This window comes from Zingiber officinale, chromosome 7B, assembly GCF_018446385.1.
Source record: "Zingiber officinale cultivar Zhangliang chromosome 7B, Zo_v1.1, whole genome shotgun sequence".
Taxonomy (NCBI): Eukaryota; Viridiplantae; Streptophyta; class Magnoliopsida; order Zingiberales; family Zingiberaceae; genus Zingiber; species Zingiber officinale.
In genome coordinates, this window is record NC_055999.1 from 19961225 (window position 1) to 19981350 (window position 20126).

Genomic DNA, 20126 nt, shown 5'->3' on the forward strand with positions numbered 1-20126 from the left:
TCAGCAATTAGAATAATGTCCAGGTTTCTTTTCCAATCTATGTAATTGGGACCAGTAAGTTTGTTCTCTTTCAGTATAATAGCCAGTGGGTTAAAAGTCATCCTAAGAATCATAAAATAAACTTTTGGTCAAGACTCTATATTTAGAATAATATTGATTCCTCAAATAATACTATTTAAATTTACCAATACCTCAAAACACCATGAATTTTGCATGCCACGTTAGTGTGGACGTATACAAATTCAAATATTTATAAGAGGAGGTTTTACCCATTAATTTTATTCTTGTCATCTTTACTTTATGACAAATAAAATTAATAGTTGGTATTCCTTTGGTCACACAAATAATAGCAGTGACTCCGTTGGGGAGGATACTATTAAATGTGCCTAAGTGTATAACATTACTTGATACTTAGTCCATTAAATAGGATTGTGCCCCTTCAGTTGGAGAAGATCATACGCTCTTAAATAATTTCCTATAACCATCCATAAAGGAAGTTTGATCTAGTGATCTGCAAACAAACTCATCCATTGTGGAGGGAGGCACTTAGAGTCAACATGCAAGTTTGTTGCATCACTTACAAACTAGTAATGGAGACCGTGAAATTTATTTACTAATCCCTCGTCCACTTAGTTATTTAAGGTGAGAAATTTTAACCATGCACACACACATCACAGAAAATAAAGAAATAAATATAGAAAAATAATTTTCTAACTATTATGGTATTTTCCTTCACTGTCCTCCGTGTGCTGCCAACCCTAGTTGCTACCATCTTTAGCCACCGTAATCGGGTCTAGTTGTTGCACCTATCTTGCTTCTTTTTCCGCTACGCCTCTGGTGCACAAATAGTACCACGCCTCGCAACGATACGATCCACGAAAAAAATAGAATTTTACATATATTGATCCTATATTCCACAAAGGAATATACATGTAATCTAGATCGAAACAAAAATATAAAATCCTAAAACTAATACAACTCCTGCTGTATTTAATACATACAATCATGCACACACATAAAATACCCTTGACATGTCTGAGGGTCCAATCACACACAATCACATTAGGGCCATAATAGTTGGATCTAGGATGCCTACAACAACAGAGTTAAATCTATTTGCACATCCTACTATTATCCTGCCTAAAATATGTATGACATGTGCATAATTAAACTAAAAACCAAACACACAGAGGCAAACCCTAGCTCTGATACCAATTGTTGGTTGCTACTCGGAATATCATACCGGTTCCCCTCTATAAAAATTTTGTACAAGTCCTGAACCTTTCCTAACAACCTATTGTGTTATTTAGAAATTAAATTTGGAATCGCAAACAGAACTTAACATTATTGATTCCAAATTCAACTTATCTGTTCTTAGAGGTTTAGACTTGGATTGCAAACGATACTTAACATTATTAATCCAAATCCACTTATGTTACAAATTTGATTAAATATTTATTTCAGAGATTGACTTCTAGGTTAAACATGGTGAGGCACTAGGCCTTCTTGGGTATGGGATCATCCACCACTTCCTAGACAAAGCCTTTCAACGAAATTCAATATTCAATCTCCTTATAGTAACCCTAGGTCTAACCACTAAGAACAATCGAATCACAAAATCAAAAAACAAAATAAACACAAAATCGAATTATAAATTCGAAACCTAGAATCGTTAGCCTCTTATGTTTGGTACTTCAAAATCCGTACAAAGAAAACTAGTATGATGCGGAACAAGACAACTAGTTATACCTTTCTTTGTAGCTAATAAACCTCGTGATCTTCTATCGTATTCCTCTTCTTATCTCGGACGTCGTGTGGGCGACGATCTACCGAGATGAGAATCCACCCAAACCTCCTTCTTCTCCAAGCAAGTTTCAGCCACCAACAATCTTCAAGAGATGAAGAACTTCCGGCCACCAACCAAGCTCCAAGGGATGCTAAGAAACAAAGGCTCCTATCTCTCCTTCTTCCTCTAGCAATATCTGACCACCAACCAAGCTCCTTGAGATGAAGATGCCGCCGGCCACACAAGCAAGAAGAATAGGAGAAGGAGAAGGGATGAGGGCCGGCCACCACCAAGGAAGAGAAGAGAGGAATAATAGAAGAAATATTATTATAAGGTGAGGTACCTTTACCCTCTCTTTTATATTCCTTGGTCTTGGCAAATAAGGAAAGTTTTAAACATAATTAAAACTTCCTTATTTTCCTTGCCAATGGTTAATAAGGAAAATTTAATTAAAATTTCCTTTTAACCCTTTAATGTGGCCAGCCCCTACAACTCCTCCAAATAAGGAAAGTTTTAAACACAAAATTAAAACTTCCTAATTTGTTTCCGAAAATTTTTAAAATAAAAATTTCTCTTTTAAAAATTCCCTTCATGGTTGGTTATAAAAGGAAACTTTTATAAATTAAAATCTCTCTATTAAAACATGTGGATGATTACAATAAGGAAAGTTTTCCAAAATTAAAATCTTCCTTTCAATCTATAAATAAGGAATGAAATCAAACATTTCTCTTAATCCTTTGTAGAAACTATAAAAGGTAAAATTTAATTTTAAAACTCTCTTTTAAAATCATGTCTTCCATATTAGGAAAGTTTTAAAATAAAATCCTTTTTATTTTTATTATGGCCGACCACCTAAGCTTGGGCTCCAAGCTAGGGCCGACCACCACTTGATCCATCCAAGGCTTATCTTGGCCGGCCCTTGCTTGGGCTCCAAGCTTGGCTTGGCCGGCCACCTATGGATGGATAAGAAGGTGGGTATAAAACTTTATAAATAAGAGGTTACGACAGGAACCAAGAGGAGGAATTGGTTTTGGTCTCCCGATGAACTTGAGCTTCCCGTGTTCACCCCGAACACCCAACTCGAGTTCATCAATAATATCTCATTCCACTAAAGAGTTATTATTGCACTATCGCACCAATCCCATATTACTATATGGGCTCCTTATCATGAGTGTGCTAGTCTCCCTGTGTTTAAGATATTGAATGCCCACTAATTAAATGAGTTACTGATAACTCACTTAATTAATATCTAGCTCCAAGAGTAGTACCACTCAACCTTATCGTCATGTCGGACTAAGTCCACCTGCAGGGTTTACATGACAATCCTTATGAGCTCCTCAAGGGGACATTATCAACCTAGATTACTAGGACACAATTTCATTTTATAATCAACAACACACCATATAAATAATATCATTTCCCAACTTATCGGGCCTATTGATTTAACGAGCTAAATCACACCCTTTTATAAATTAAAGAAATAAGTATTAAGTATATGTGCTTGTTATTATATCATGATTATGAGTACACACTTCCATAATAACAGAGGTATTATTCTTTTATATAGTCAGTATAAAAAGAAACTACGTCAAATGGTCCTGCTCAATACACTTAAAGTGTACTAGTATACTTTTATAGTCAAGATAAACTAATATTAAATTACACTACGACTATTCCAATGGTTTGTTCCTATCCATCTTAGTCGTGAGCTACTGTTTATAATTTATAAGAAACTGATAACATGATCTTTTGTGTGTGACACCACACACCATGTTATCTATAATATAAATTAATTGAACAACTACACTTAGCATATAAATGTAGACATTTGACCAATGTGATTCTTTATTTCAAAATAAATATTTACAAAAAGCTAGGTCTTTAGTATACACTCTAACATTCACGACATCGCTCTCATCCCTCGGGTCTTTTATTATTTTTACTACCCGAAGCAATCTGAACCGGGGACCTTCCTGTTCCAGTCCCGGGTCGGCTTAGTGTTTTTTGATAAAATCTCAACTTCCAATAAACATTGGAAGGAGTATTTCTTTTTCCCACGTCTTCCCGAGCGGTCAGATTTTTCGATCCACTAGCAGCTTGAAGTGGTGCCTCAGCCCCCACTGACGACATATAAGAGTCGATCAGACTACTTGAATGTGGCGGCGATGCTGGCTGGTCAGAAGTACGACATCCACAAGTTATTGTTTGAGGGTGTCCTCTACGTCTTCGGCCTCAGTCTGATTCGCACCCGGCTGCCGACCAGCCTAGGTAATAAACCTCTTTACCTCTTCCTTTGATGCTAACTGATTTTTCTTTTTCTCTTGTAGCTGAAGTCATGATGTGAGCGTGTATGGCCGGCAAGGCGAAGCTTACGAACACCGTGATCGAGGTGGTGGCTACTGAAGAGCTGGCGAGCTGGGGCCTACAACCGGTTAGATCCCAAGAAGATCTGCTTGGCTTGAGCGAGGAGACGCCCGGGGTGGTGGGTGAAGGTGAGTCTAGCCATGCGCCGAGTGGAGGAGCCGCCCCTGGCTCACAACCTCCGACCGAGCAACTCCCCATCATTCTTATCAAGGAGCCATCAGGCTTGGCCTCCTCTAACGTGCACCTAGACCGGTGCAAGAGGCACCGAGTCGAACCCCCATTGTGCTCTGCCACCTCGAGGGTGCAGTCAGTCGAGCAGGTCGAAACTTCAACCCCAACCCTGTCTTAACCAACGGTGGCCTCCGCATCGTCTGATCGAACGTTGTCCCTTGCCGAGATACCGTAAGGGACTCTAGCAGCACCACGGGTGGTCTTTATGTCGCCGACTTCGAAGCCTTCGAAGGCGAAGAAGTCCAGCATCCGTCCAGCATCCACCTCCCGGCCATCCAACCGGGCAACTTCGACGCAGTCGACCCTGAGCGGCCAACTTCAGATCATGGCGATCCTCCACTTGCCTACCGAGGAATACAGCGAGCCGAACGCTGGATCTCAAGGCCCCGAGCACTAGATTATCATACAGGGGTCACTCATCAAAATCTGGGAGGACGCCCAAGCCATGCATCGATGTTGACTCCAGGCGCCCTTGCGAACAGTCACACCCAAATGTCCATTGAAGTAAGTACTTTAATGTAAATTCATAGTTTACCTCTAATCGACACTTATGAACTCCTTTTTGTTTGCCCACAGTACTGGGTTGAAAGCTTGACCATGTGCCACAGGCTCACATATCTTGAGGAGGAAGCAAAACAGCTTAAGGCGTCGAGCGGCCAATCCTCCACGGCTCAGGAAAAGACTGGCACCGAGGTGGCCAGGCTCCGGGCTACTCTAGAGAAGAGCGAGAAGCTGCTCGAGGTAGAACGGGCAAAGAGCACCGGTCAGACCACCATGCTGGAGTGACTTAACAAACAATTCATCGAGCCATCACCGACTTGGACGAGAAGAATAAGGAGGCTCGGACCCTCTCCTAGAAGCTAAAGGAAGCTAAAGGCTTCCTGGTCGCCGAACGACATAGCCGCTTAGCCGAAGAGACATACCTTCGCGACCAAATTACCACCGCTAAGGATGAGCTAGAGGGCTCCCGGGTGGCGTTGAGAATTTATCAGGATGCCGAGGGGAGTAGGTTTGAGGCCATGAATCAAGCCTACATCCACTCGGACGCATTCTGCGATAAATTCATCAACCGAACCCTCTAACTGTTTGACTTGGCGATCGACGGGATGATCAGCCAACTCCAAGAAGGGGGCCATTTACCAGTCGCTCTGACCAGCAATGTCATCAGTCGGGACAAGCTCACTGCATCTCTGTCGGACGACATCTTAAACTATCTTGAGTGAGGCTAAGAGTCCTTGTAGCTCTGATGTTTTGTAGAAAATTTTGAAGTTGCAATGTATGCTCGTCCGTTCGGATGAGCTTTAACTCCGTGCATGTTTCTCGACTTCTGATTATTTCCCAAAGCTCTTAGCTTTGTTCGTAATTTTTCTATCAGCCAATCAACTGCTCTGTTATTCGGAGTTGTGATTCTAAGATCTCCTACTTGACCCTAAGAGTATTTGAGAGAATAGCACCGAGCGGTTGCTACATTTTGAAAACTTTGAGCCTTTTGAGTAGCCCAGGTTCACGGTCGGCTACTCAAAGCTTCGCAGGTTGCTCGACCCTGAATGGGGAGACGAGGAATCCCTCATGCTGGTTCGGGACCAGGGGAGATAGGAGATTCGATATGCTGATCCGTGACTAGTACCTCTCGACTATTGATGAAGACTCGGGTTTAGATCGCTGCTCGACCGTTACTGAGACATATGCGAAGACTTGAGTTTAAGGTCGCCGCTCGACCATTGGTGGAGACAAGGGTTTAAGGTCACCGCTCGATCGTCGATGGAGACAAGGGTTTAACGTCGCCGCTCGACGATTTGATGGAGACAAGGTTTTAAGGTCGTCGCTTGACTGTTGATGCAGACCTGCGTTTAATGTCACCACTCGACGATTTGATGGAGAAGGGGTTTTAAGGTCGCCGCTCGATGATAATATGTATTTTTGTGCATTATTTTGGCTCTTATTACTTAGCATTTTTATCTTCTCACATGCTAATTTTGTGTTTATATTACATTTTGTGAGTTGAATATATTTTAGACTTAATTGTAAATTTCCTACAAATATGGAATTTAATTTCATGTTTTTATATGGTTTTGTAGGAAATCTAAAGAGCCATGGATTATGGTCTGATCGGATCAAATTTGACTTGATTTGGAGGTCAAATAGGTGAAATCTAGCAGAATCAGTATTAACCGTTGATCCAGATTTGGAACAATCTGAACCTTTGCTTCATCAAGTAGGAGATCCAGCCGCCCATCATCTTTATCATCAAATCTGAACCTTACATCCACTCCTATTGAATGGACGGCCCATATCAGATGAGAGGAAATCCTCTCTTAATTCTTCACGCGGCGCTCCAGTGCGGGGATCCCCTTCTTCTATCGCAACTTCTTATTCCAGCAGCTAGGGCACGCGAGCTCTCTACACTAGCACCCTCTCTTCTTCCTTCCTTCTCTCCGGCCGGCGGCCCTGCTTCTTCCCTACCTTTATTGCCGCCGGCCGGCCCACCCAATCCACGCCAATTTTTGATAAGCCTATTCGTAACATTTAATATAATTTTCGGCATATCAAAATTTGGCACCGTTGTCGGGGAAAGAGTAGCGGTGTTTGGTAATCTTAGGATTGATTTTCTATTTTCTTTTCTTGTTTCTATTTTTTGTGGTTGCAAAAATTTGAAAACATTGTTAGGGTTTAATTATTTCATCTCTTGTATGCATGTGTGTTATCTTGTCTATTTCCTGTGTATTTTGATTTTATTTGTGTGAGTGTTTCAGGTAAGACCAGGATATCTTTTATGTGTGTCATTAGTAGTTCCAGAGTTTCAGTGTGATCAAGACCTCAGATTTGTCAAGCAAAATGGAGAAGGACAATGAAAAAACTCTCAGAGAGCTTTGGGCACCAGATTTGTCAGTTGATTCATTTTGCATTCATTATTCTGATTTAAAGACAGACTTCGAGTTATGGACTATTGTACATTTATTACCAAAGTTTCATGGACTTTCTGGTGAAGATCCCAACAGATATCTGCATGATTTGGAGATGGTTTGTTCTTCATAGAATCCACATGACATATCAGAAGAAGATGTTAGACTTAGAGCATTTCCATTTTCAGTAGCAGATTCATCAAAAGATTGGTTGTATTGTCTCCCATCCAACTCTATCACCAGCTGGATCAAGATGAAGAAATTATTTCTGGCAAGGTTCTTTCCTACTTCTAGGATTGCAACTATTCGGAGGAGTATTTGTGGAATCCAACAATTTATAGGAGAACCGTTTCAAGATTATTGGGATAGATTTAAAAGACTTGTTGCTAGTTGCCCTCAGCACCAGATAAGCGATCAGCTACTGATTGTATACTTCTATGAGGGATTGCTTCCCATGGACAGGAGTATGGTTGATGCAGCTAGTGGAGGGGCTCTAGTTAACAAGACATCTACTCAGGCTAGAGAACTTATCGAGATTATGACAACAAATTATCAGCAGTATGGGACTAGACCAGTGATTACTAAAGATGTTCATTCCTTTGCCAGTCTACTCCCTACTAGGATCTAGTATTATCAGCCTGATCCTCAGTCTTATTAGATCCATCAGCAGGACAAGTATAATTTATTTGCAGAATTCGGGTATAGGAACACACAACAAGGGAATTCTGAGTGGTCCAAGCATTACCAGTCATATTTTTAGCATCAACCTGAGCAGCATTGTATGGAGCATTTACGACAATTTTTGCAACATCAAGAAACACAGTTCCAACCAAGAACACATTCATCGACACAGTTACAGTTGCATTCATATCAACCTACTGCATCAATTCCTGAGGAGATGGATTGTAGAGTTTGTGATATTCCTGACTTTGATTCTGCAACTCTACATGCTTCTTCTAGTATTTTGTATCATGATGTTGTAGTTGATTCTGATTATGTTGTTGTAGATGATATTGTTGTTTCAGATGTTCTTGATGTTGCAGGTGATATTGATGATGATGGAAGTGTAGGGGAGACCCAAGAATCGCTTCCAATGATTATTCTACCACTGGCTGAGCCTTTTATTGTACCTAGTGACGATGGAAGTGTAGGGGAAACTCAAGAATAACTTCTGTTAATTGAACCTGATCCAGAGCCAGTACCTTTACATGATCAAGATGATGCCACATTCACTGTTCTAGAGCCTCTAGGTACCTTTCAGGATGGTAAGGTTGATATTTCTTCTGAATCTTTAGGAAATTCCATGGAGGTTGTTCATTTTGATTGTAGTGGATGTGATACATCTAGTTATTCATGCTCTGTTGATTTTGTTAATATTTCTAGTCCTTCTCACATAGTATACGTGCAGGAATTGCGTCCTCTTTTTAGTGTGCAGGATTTCTTCAGACATTTCATTGGCAGTCTATCACACAAGGATGCATTCTATCATTTGAAGAAAGCCCTAACACTGTATGAAATAATGAAGTTTTTGGAGTGGACACTCCAACTGAACCGTCTTCGGCCATCGGAGAAAATTTTTGAGGAGTTGAAGGTGGAGGGAGCATTCCTCGCTTCACCTACAATCATTCCACTTCCAGATTGGCTTCTGGAATTGAATCGACTCTGACCACCAGAATTTCAGGAGAGTTTGTTCCATCTCACTTTTTCTTTATCTTCCTGCTTGTATATATTTCTTTGCTTTATTTTCTTTATTTTCTTTTGCTTGGTAGTTCATTTTTAGTTTGTCTTGTTGGTTTTCATAATAAATTTTCTATGCATTCTTTTTATCATTTTAGAAATTGTGAAAGCCAGTTAAATTTGATGATTTATTATCATGATTGGATTCTTGGATTACATGTGGTTATAACTTGGTAATGGATTTCATGTTGGTAGATTAAGATGATAATTTTTTATATACCTAGTGAGGATCTTTTTAAGCCTATTATTCCTATTGATGTGTGATGCACTTGTGGTTAATGCTACTCTAGAACTTGCTTAATTCTTTCGAGACCACATTATCATAGGTTTGCATGATTTTTATAAAGGCTATCTCACTTTCTTTATTCACTCCTTTTGTTATCACATGCTTCTTGAATAAATCCATATCATCCATCATATCATTCTTTTCTCTCTTCCATTTATTTCTATTTATTTCACTCTTTTACTCTCTTGGGATGTGGATATCTTAGAAGTACATGGTGAGTGTTTTGCCCGAGACGGACAAACATTTAAGTGTGGGGGGATAGAAATAGCTTAGTTGAATTTAGGAGAAGCATAGGTGAACCATGCTTGATCACCATAGGTAAACCATGCTATTTATCTTTTTATTTGAGCTATTGATGATGTTGTATAGTGATGCACAACATGTTGAAAAAAAAAAGTTGAAAAAAAACAAAAGAAAAAAAAGTGAAATCAGAAAAGGAAAAAAAAGCAACAAATGAAGAAAAAAAGAAAACAAAACAAAAACAGAAAAGAAATTTTTTTTTGACATGTTGTGTCATTTTTATTCATTTGTGGTAGAATTTTTGTGAGTGATAATTTTTACTTTAGTGATATTGAGATATTATTGCATATCATGTGTAGATTTTTAGCGTGAAATGCTAGAGTAGGAGTTGTTCATATTTTTATTGTATTGATGAAAGGTGATAGAATTTTTTGTAGTGATAATTTTTATGGTAGCAAAATTAGGATTTTATTATGGATCATGAGTGAATGTTTATTGAAAGCTATCATAGAGATTGTTCACATGTCTATTGGAGTTGTGAAAGCTAGCTTGAAAGTTGGATGGCATATCTTTTTGGGCATTGTTCTATTGTACTCATCTATATAACATTCCAATATATTCATGTCTTCCACTATTATGTTGCTTTATCTTCTTCATCTCTTTTCTTATCCTATCATTTGCTTTGATTCATGTTTCCCTTACATTTCAAATAATGCCTTCATTATTTTATTATGCACTCTTATGTTTATAGTGGTGGAGATTAGAAGAAAATCAAGTTTATGGTAGTGCATTTATCATGAGTAGCTTGAGTGAACTCCACTATTGCATTTATATGAGAGGAGAGCCACCATTACTTTCCTTGTGAGGATATTTGGTTATCATTCTCAATTTATTAATTGTGGATTGAAGTTATCACATTTGTTAATCAATGTATGAATTGAATCCATGATTGCTTTAGTTATTTGAATTTGACAATCCTAGGTAACTTTCTTTTCATTATTTTCTAAGCATGGTTGAGAATTGCTAGAGGAATGTATTTTTAATTATTTTTCTTATTTTGTTGATGTGCTCGAGACGAGTAAGAATAAGTGTTGGGGAGTTGATAATATGTATTTTTGTGCATTATTTTGGCTCTTATTACTTAACATTTTTATCTTCTCACATGTTAATTTTGTGTTTATATTACATTTTGTGAGTTGAATATATTTTGGACTTAATTGTAAATTTTCTACAAATATGGAATTTAATTTCATGTTTTTATATGATTTTGTAGGAAATCTAAAGAGCCATGGATTATGGTCTGATCGGATCACATTTGACTTGATTTGGAGGTCAAATGGGTGAAATCTAGCAGAATCAGTATCAACCATTGATCCAGATCTGTAACAATCTGAACCTTTGCTTCATCAAGTAGGAGATCCAACCGCCCATCATCTTTATCATCAAATCTGAACCTTACATCCACTCCTATTGAATGGACGACCCAGATCAGATGAGAGGAAATCCTCTCTTAAGTCTTCACGCGGCGCTATAGTGCGGGGATCCCCTTCTTCTATCGCGACTTCTTCTTCCAGCAGCTAGGGCACGTGAGCTCTCCACACCAGCACCCTCTCTTCTTCCTTCCTTCTCTCTGGCCGGCGGCCCTGCTTCTTCCCTACCTTTACTGTCGCCGACAGGGCAACCCAGTCCACGCCAATTTTTGATAAGCCTATTCATGGCATTTAATATAATTTTCGGCATATCAAAAATTGGCGCCGTTGCCAGGGAAAGAGTAGTGGTGTTTGGTAATCTTAGGATTGATTTTCTATTTTCTTTTCTTGTTTCTATTTTTTATGGTTGCAAAAATTTGAAAACATTGTTAGGGTTTAATTATTTCATCTCTTATATGCATGTGTGCTATCTTGTCTATTTCCTGTGTCTTTTGATTTTATTTGTATGAGTGTTTCAGGTAAGACCAGGATATCTTTTATGTGTGTCATCAGTAGTTCCAGAGTTTTATTGTGATCAAGACCTCAGATTTGTCAAGCAAAATGGAGAAGGACATTGAAAAGACTCTCAGAGAGCTTTGGACACCAGATTTGTCCGGGTCCTCCTCAACAGCTCTTCTCCCTGCGAGATGGCTAATCTTGCTTGGCCAATCGGCAAAACCTCATTGCTTGTGAATCTGTAAAGCGGGGTCGCCATGGGTAGCAGCTTGTTGTGATCGATCTACAGCTGATCGAATGTCTTCTTAAAAATGATGTTTACCGAACTCCCTGTGTCGACGAAGGTCCGGTGAATGGTGTAGTTGGCGATCACCGCTTGGATGATCAAAGCATCATCATGAAGGATTTTGACATCCTCCAAATCGTTGGGGCCGAAGCTGATCTAAGACCCTTCGGCCTTCTCCTTGCTGCACCCTACGACATGGATCTCCAACCGCTGAGCGTATGATTTCTTGGCATGGTAGGAGTCATCGCCGGTCGACCCTCCAACGATCATGCCTATCTCTCCCCCGGGAAGCATTGTAACTGTTTTCCTCTTCCCGGGCAGACAACCTATTTCGCTTGGCCGAGATCCTGGAGGGATCGACCTCCTCCCTCCGTTGATGGCGATGGCGCTCGAGCTCCCTTCTTTCTTCTCGTCACTCAGTCGAGTTGTGATGATCTCGTCGATCAGGGGATGGAGAGCGACGACGATATCCCCTAGGGGTCGGTCGATTGACGATTGGCATCAATCCTCGGCAGCCCCGTGTGTTATGCATCGTCGACTGGTGGAATGAACAAAATATAGGCGTCCATACCTTGTCCTTTGACGCCTTGGGCCAAGTGGACGCCATATGCTGTATGGCGTGTGCCCTAGTCTCATGGTGCGGTCGTATTCCTTCATCCCTTGGCCCTTTAGGCGGGTGATGGCTGCTTAACGGTCGGCGCTCGACCGGCGCCAAGTGCTCGGTCGATGCCTCCTTTCTTCTGGCCGCCTGGGCCTTCTCCACATTGATGTATTAGTTGGCCTTTTTCAGCATGTGGTCGAAGTCCCGAGGTAACTTCTTGATGAGTGACCGAAAGAAGTCCCCTTCGATGAGCCCATGGGTGAAGACATTCATCATTGTCTCAGAAGAGTCCGAGGGGATGTCCATGACCACTTGATTGAAGTGCTGGATGTATGCTCGGAGTGCTTCCTTAGGCCCCTATTTTAGCATGAAGAGACTAACGCTCATCTTCTAGTAGCATCGGGTGTTGGCAAAGTGGTGCTGAAAGGCGGCTCGGAAGTTTTTGAAGTTTCATATCGAACCATCTGGCAGTCTTCTGAACCAACACTGCGCCAATCTGGAGAGAGTCGTGAGAAAGACTCTGCACTTTACTCCATCCGTGTACTGGTGCAGCGTAGCCTCATTGTTGAATCGATCCAGATGATCATTTAGGCCAGTCGATCCGTTGTACATCCCGATTGCCAATGGGGTGTAGTGTCAAGGCAGAGGGTCTTGTAAGATCTCCTTCGAGAACTTCCTATTGATCCACTCGGGGGAAGAGGTGTTTCAGGGTGCTTTTCCTTTCTGCACGTCCTGAACGGGCGCATCATCGGAAGAGGATCCCTGCTCCTGATGTGTTTGGGCTATCTCTGAGGGGGTCTAGAACATAGCCTGATGGAAGGGGATTGACGTGGGCGGTGCTTCCCCTTGGGTGGCAGTTAGCCTTTGGTTCTACCCCCATACGGAAAGTTACTCCGCTCGGTCTTCTGGCCCTGCTCGCCTATCGGCCGCCGATGTTGCATGCTGCGGTGCTGGCTGATTGGCTAGTGTTTGTTGTTGTTGTTGTTGCTCCATAATCTTTGCTATCCATGCTTGCATGAGCATCTCCAGCTCCTCTAGAGTGAGTGTCACGGTGGTTAGTCATCCAGCGTCTTCCATCTTCTCGGCTCGAATTCAGGTAACGTTCCCACAGACGATGCTAAATATGATCCTGTCCGAAAGTCGATGAGACGGATGCTAGGGACGCGGTGCTCCTACTGACCTCTGGTGGACTTCTCTCCCGCCTGCAACACAAGCAGTGTTAGTGCCGAGACAAGGAAGGGGTCCACGGCGATGGCCCTCCGACGCTTAAGTCAACCTCCGACGAAGCAAGAAGAAGCAAAGAGAACTGTAGCACAACAGTAGAAATTGCGAGAAAAGCATACCTCTGTCGATGCTTGGACCCCTTTTATATAGAGCCCCGGGAGTGCGCGTGCACGCTTCCTAGGAGAGCACGCATCTCAAAGCTTTCCCTGAAAAGACGTGTCAATAAAGTGTCCCTGACACATTACCTTAACGGGCCGAGCATATCTCTGAAGTGATAGTGGAATCTTCCGCCGTACGATCATTTGTCTGATCATGCCGCCTATCAGCAGCACTAGCTCCCAAAAGGATGTCAAAGGATACCCTACTGTGCCTGTTGCTTGGCCGAGCGGAATGGCCGCTCGGCCGAAATTCTGTTGTCCTTGCGCGGTCTGTTGTCCTACCAAGCGAGATGGCCTCTCGGCTGAAAGTCCGTTGTCCAAATGTCGTCCGTCGTTGGACCGAGTGGGATGCCACTCGGCTGGAAGCCCACTATCCATATGCTCGATTGATTAGTCGACGCGATAGCCACTCGGTGGGTAGTTCACTTTCTGTGTGCTCAGCTGATGTCGAATCTACTGCTAGGACAAGTGGAGGAGCCGCTCGGCTCAGCTTCCGCACATCCCTTGAGTATCAGTTTGATTACTCCGTACCCATGGTCGGGATATGCCTCGCCCGATCGGTCAACACCGTGCGCCCGTTGACCGTCCTGACTTTGACCTCCACCTTGGCAACAAGGTGGGGCCTCTCCTAATCACCGCATCATTATCCTTATAATTTAAGATAAATATATTATATATATATATATATATATATATATATATATATATATATATATATATATATATATATATATAGGAGGTCCACTTGGCACGGGGTCAACCGCAAGGTGGAGGTTAAAGTCAAGATCTTCAATGCTCAAATGTCAAAGGATCGAACAAAGGATAAACACAATGGTCGATCAAGACAGGTAGGGCTCGATCGGTGGTAGACATGTCCGAGCGAACAATCCTTCCGACTCGGAGAATGCCATAAGTAGACACTCAAGTCATATTATCAAGACGCTGAGGGAGACAGGATATTTTGTCCAAACGGAGGAAGGCATGTTACTACACAAACACCGCGCGAAAAGACAACTGAAGTTGACAGAGCGAAGGACTCCCGACCGAGCTGCTACCCGCCTGGTCAAGCAGCGGGACTTGACCGTAAGCAGAGCAGAGTCTTAGCCGAGCGATTGATCCACTCAGCCAAGTGGCAGGACTATGGTCCTCGTGACATCCTTTCATAGGACATAGTGGAGGACATGGCCCCGAACATGTTGGAGAACATGGCCACGAACGTGTTAAAAAATGTGGCCACGAACATATTGGAGAACGTGCACACATCTCGAGAAGTGTGTTCGTCGCCCACCAGAGCTCTATATAAAGGGGGATCCATCACCGGCGAAGGTACGCATGGTCTACTTTTTGCATATAATTCTATTGTTGCTTCACTTCTTCTCCACATTCCGGTGACTGACTTGAGCGTCAGAGGGCCAACGCCGAGGACCCCTTCCCTTACTCGATACTAACGTCGTTTGTTTTGTAAAGCGGAGCGGAATCCACATCCGGTTAGCAAAACCGCCACCTCCCAAGCTTTCCACTCGCCTGCTTTTAGACATGATCATCTTGGCATCGTCTGTGGGAATGTAGCCTGCATCCGAAACGAGGAGATGGAAGACGCTGGACGACACCACACGGTGACGCTGACGCAAGAAGAGCTCGAGACGTTGATACAAGGGCGAGCGACGAAGATAATGGAGCAATAACAACAACAAGCGCTGGTCGAGCGCCAAGCACAGGAACCTGCAGAAGTAGCGGCTCACCAAGTTGAGAGAGAAGACCAAGCAGAACGAGTATCCACTCAGGGTCAGATCAAGAAATCGATCGCCAACTGTGAGGAAGCCCCTAACGCGCCAATCTTATTCTATCGAGCGTTGTTCTAAACCCCATCAGAAGAGAGGGGCTGAGCGGATAAAGACCAGGGATCTTCTTCAGATGATGCGCCCGACCGGAACACATGAAAAAGAAAAGCGCCAAGGAAAAATGATTTACCCGAGTGGGTCAATCAACAATTTTCGCAAGGGATTTTGGATGACCCTCTGCCGAAGCATTACACCTCGCTGACGGTCAGGGAATATAATGGAGTGACCGACTCGGATGACCATTTGGCCAAGTTTGATAATGCGGCCACACTTCACTAGTACACAGATGGAGTTAAATGTCAGGTCTTCCTCACCATGCTATTTGGATCAGAGCAACATTGGTTCAAGCAGTTGCTGAGTGGCTCGATCCCCAGCTTCAAGGACTTCTAAGAGACCTTCCTGCATCACTTCGCCAGCAATCGCTGCCACCAGAAGATGAGTGTCAACTTATTCACCCTAAACCAAGGGCCCAGGGAAGCACTGAGATTCTACATACAATGCTTCAATCAGGTGGCAATGGACATCCCGGTGGTCTCCTCAGACGTGTTGGTGAACACCTTCACCCAAGGACTCACTGAAGGGGAATTCTTTCGGTTAGTTTTAACGATCCGCAAGTGTACGAATACGTCGTCAGTAATAAAGAAAGATATCATATCCACAGGGATTGGTATTAATCACTAAAGATATCACAACATGAATTAGCTAAACAATTAATCAATTGAATTATAAAAGCTAGGAGCAACTATAGAAAGTAAAACCTAGAAGTAAAGGCATAAAAACAAGGATAAGGGCTATGATAAAGGATGTTCTAGGAGTTTTAGTTTCTTTGTAATGTTATTCAATGTAAATGATCTACCAAATCTTATTCCTCAATTATCCTTCATTTGTAGAAGATTGCCGATTCTCTCTTGCAATAGACAACCGGCCTAGGACTAAAATGTATATCTAATGTGATCAATTAGGAATGATTCCTATGATGTCCTTACACGGGCTTGCCTGTCACGTGCGTCCCTCGGATAATCAACATAGAAATTCACTACTTCTCAACCATATCAAGATATAAAGATTAATGCATACAATCTATCCTATCCCCTTGAATGTCCTTATTTCCCCTTCAAGATTATCCCTCAATCTGTTGGGTTTTTTGGGCCGCAAAAATCGCTTTTGCGTTGTAGAAACCCCGAAACCCCCGCCACCGGATCCGAGCGAAGAATAAAATTTCATAAAACTTCGAGTATGAGTTTTCTAACCTAGATCTACACTAGATCTATAAGGAAGAAAGGTTACCCTTGATGCGAAGCCCTTCGCGTATCCCGCTCGTCCAAGTGATGTCGGATCTCGAGGTTGTCAAGTGTGCAACCCTCTATGTGTATCCACACGAATAAGTCGATCGAGAGAACCTCTAAGGATGTGCTAGCAACCTTAGAAGATCAGTAACCATGGAGGAGAGGGAGAGAAGAGAAGAGCTTGAGGAAGAAGATGGGAGTTTTTAAACACAAAATGAAACTTACCCCTTGAATGAAAGTGGCCGGCCACTTTTGAGTGGTTTGTAACCTCCATGGGATGTCAAGAGTCACAACTCTTTGTAACTCCCATGAGGTGACATCCCACTTAAACTCCCATGAGGTGACATCCCACTTAAGCAACCATGATGATGTGGAGCATCATCATTGGCCCACTTAATGCCAACTCACCAATGAGGTGGCAAATGGTCAAGTCAAACTTGACCCTTCATCTTCCTCTCAAGTCAAGTCAAACTTGACCACTTCTCTCCCATGGTTGATCAAATCTAACCATTGGTTCAAGTCAATTTTAATTTAATGAATCTCTATTCATTGAATTAAATTGATTCAATGAGTCTAAGTCCAAATTAGACTCATTTAATACATGAACCGAATTGAGTCCAACTCAATTAGCCTAATTTGGATTACTCTTAATCCAATTTGGTTCATCACATGAACCTAATCCTTTAGGCTCATCAAATGAACCTAATCTTTTAGGTTCATCAAATGAACCTAATCTCCATCTAATTGTCCTTTCTGTGTGACCCTATAGGTTCTTGTAACGTTGGCAATGCTCCTAAACCCATTTAGAAGCATAAGTAATGAGTGGTATCTAGAAACACATCATTACTACCCAAGTTACAAGAATGTTGAGATCCAATATCACCTTGTGACTACTAATTGTGACTCCTCACAATATATAACAAGTGTCTTTCTATCATTGACATCTAGATTGATCAATGTGAGGCATAGACCGTGTCATCCTCTAATCAATCTAAATCTTGAACTCCAAGTAGACTTACTTAATCAAATGAGCTCAATATCTCATATTGACTCATTTGGGCATGACCATGCACTTCTTGGTCTCACTCTATCAAGAATATCGATGTCACTCCCGTCATATAGGAGGGATAGATCCCATCTACATCACTCACATCCCTCCGCATAATTTGTTACATACCCAGTAATCGCCTTTATAGTCCACCCAGTTACGGGTGACGTTTGACGAAGCCAAAGTACGTAACTCTTTATGTAGGGAACCATGGTGACTTCAGGTCCAAGGACTAGTAGTCATACTAATAGCCACATGAGAAAGTATATGACACTCATATAACGATCCATGATACTTTCTCATGGCGGGTCATTCAGTATACATTCTCCAATGCATACCCATATGTCAACTTGATATCTCCATAATCATGACTTGTGAGATCAAGTCATCGAGTTAACTTACATTCTAGTCTCGTCGTATTAACATTGTCCCTGAATGTTAATACTCGACTAGGAATGATTAAGAGTAGTGTTCCCTATATCATCTCACTATCGATTCAACCAATCGACTGATATAGGTAAGAACCTTCTACTCAAGGACGCTATTATACTTAGTTATTTGGCACCAATACAAGTAAGTATAATAACTAAAAACGAATGTCTTTATTTATATACAAGAATATGATACAATGAGTCCATAAAATAATCATCAAATGATTGGCTCTAGGGCTCTAACTAACAATCTCCCACTAGCACTAGTGCTAATCAGTGTAGGCTCTAAGGCCTAATGACCTAGTGTTACCATCATGCTTTCTCTGTGCCAAAGCCTTGGTCAAGGGATCTGCGATGTTAGCCTCAGTAGGTACTCTGCAAATCTTCACATCTCCTCTATCGATGATCTCTCGAATGAGATGGAAGCGCCGTAGTATGTGTTTGGTCCGCTGGTGTGAGCAAGGTAACTTAGCCTGCACAATTGCTCCATTGTTGTCACAATAGAGCTCAATAGGGTCAACGATGTTAGGAACCGCCCCAAGTTCAGTGATGAACTTGCGGATCCAAATCCCTCCTTTGCTTTCTCTGATGCAACAATATACTCGGCCTCTTTTGTAGAATCAGCGATTGTGTCTTGCTTCGAACTCTTCCAACTCACAGCACCACCATTTATGCAAAACACGAACCCTGACTGCGATCGATAATCATCTTGGCCGGTCTGGAAGCTGGCATCACTGTAACCCTTTACAGCTTGCTCGTCATCGCCTCCATATATCAAGAAATATTCTTTAGTCCTTCTCAAGTACTTAAGAATATTCTTGATCGCTATCCAGTGACTTTCACTTGGATCTGACTGGTATCTGCTCGTCATGCTCAAAGCATACGAGACATCAGGATGAGTACATAGCATGACATACATGATAGATCCTATGGCTGAGGCATAAGGGATTTGATCCATGCGGTCTCTCTCCTTTCTAGAAGAGGGACCTTGAGTCTTTGAAAGACTCATGCCATGTGACATCGGCAAAAATCCCTTCTTGGAGTTCTGCATGGCAAACCGTAGGAGTACCTTGTCAATATATGTACTCTGACTTAGGTCAAGCAATCTCTTAGATCTATCTCTATAGATCTGTATGCCTAGAATGCGGGATGCTTCACCTAAGTCCTTCATTGAGAAACAAGTCCCTAGCCAAGTCTTGATAGACTGCAGCAAAGGGATGTCTTTCCCAATGAGTAGTATGTCATCCACATACAATATAAGAAAGACAATTGTGCTCTCAACAACCTTCTTGTAGACACAAGGTTCATCTTCATTCTTGATGAAACCAAACTGTTTGATTGCATCATCGAATCGAAGATTCCAACTTCGAGAAGCTTGCTTTAGTCCATAAATGGACTTATGCAGCTTGCATACTCTGCCAGTATGCTGTGGATCTATAAAACCCTCAGGTTGTGTCATGTACACATCCTCGAGCAGGTTTCCATTCAGAAACGTGGTTTTGACATCCATCTGCCAGATCTGATAATCGTGGTACGCTGCAATAGCAAGCATGATCCGAATGGACTTAAACATCGCTACTGGAGAAAAGGTTTCATCATAGTCAATACCATGAATCTGCTTGAAACCTTTAGCTACTAAGCGACCCTTATAAATAAGTCCATCCATGTCAGTCTTTCTCTTAAAGACCCACTTACACCCAATGGGTTTGACCCCTTCAGGTGGATCAACCAAAGTCCATACTTGGTTAGTGTACATGGATTCCATCTCGGATCTCATGA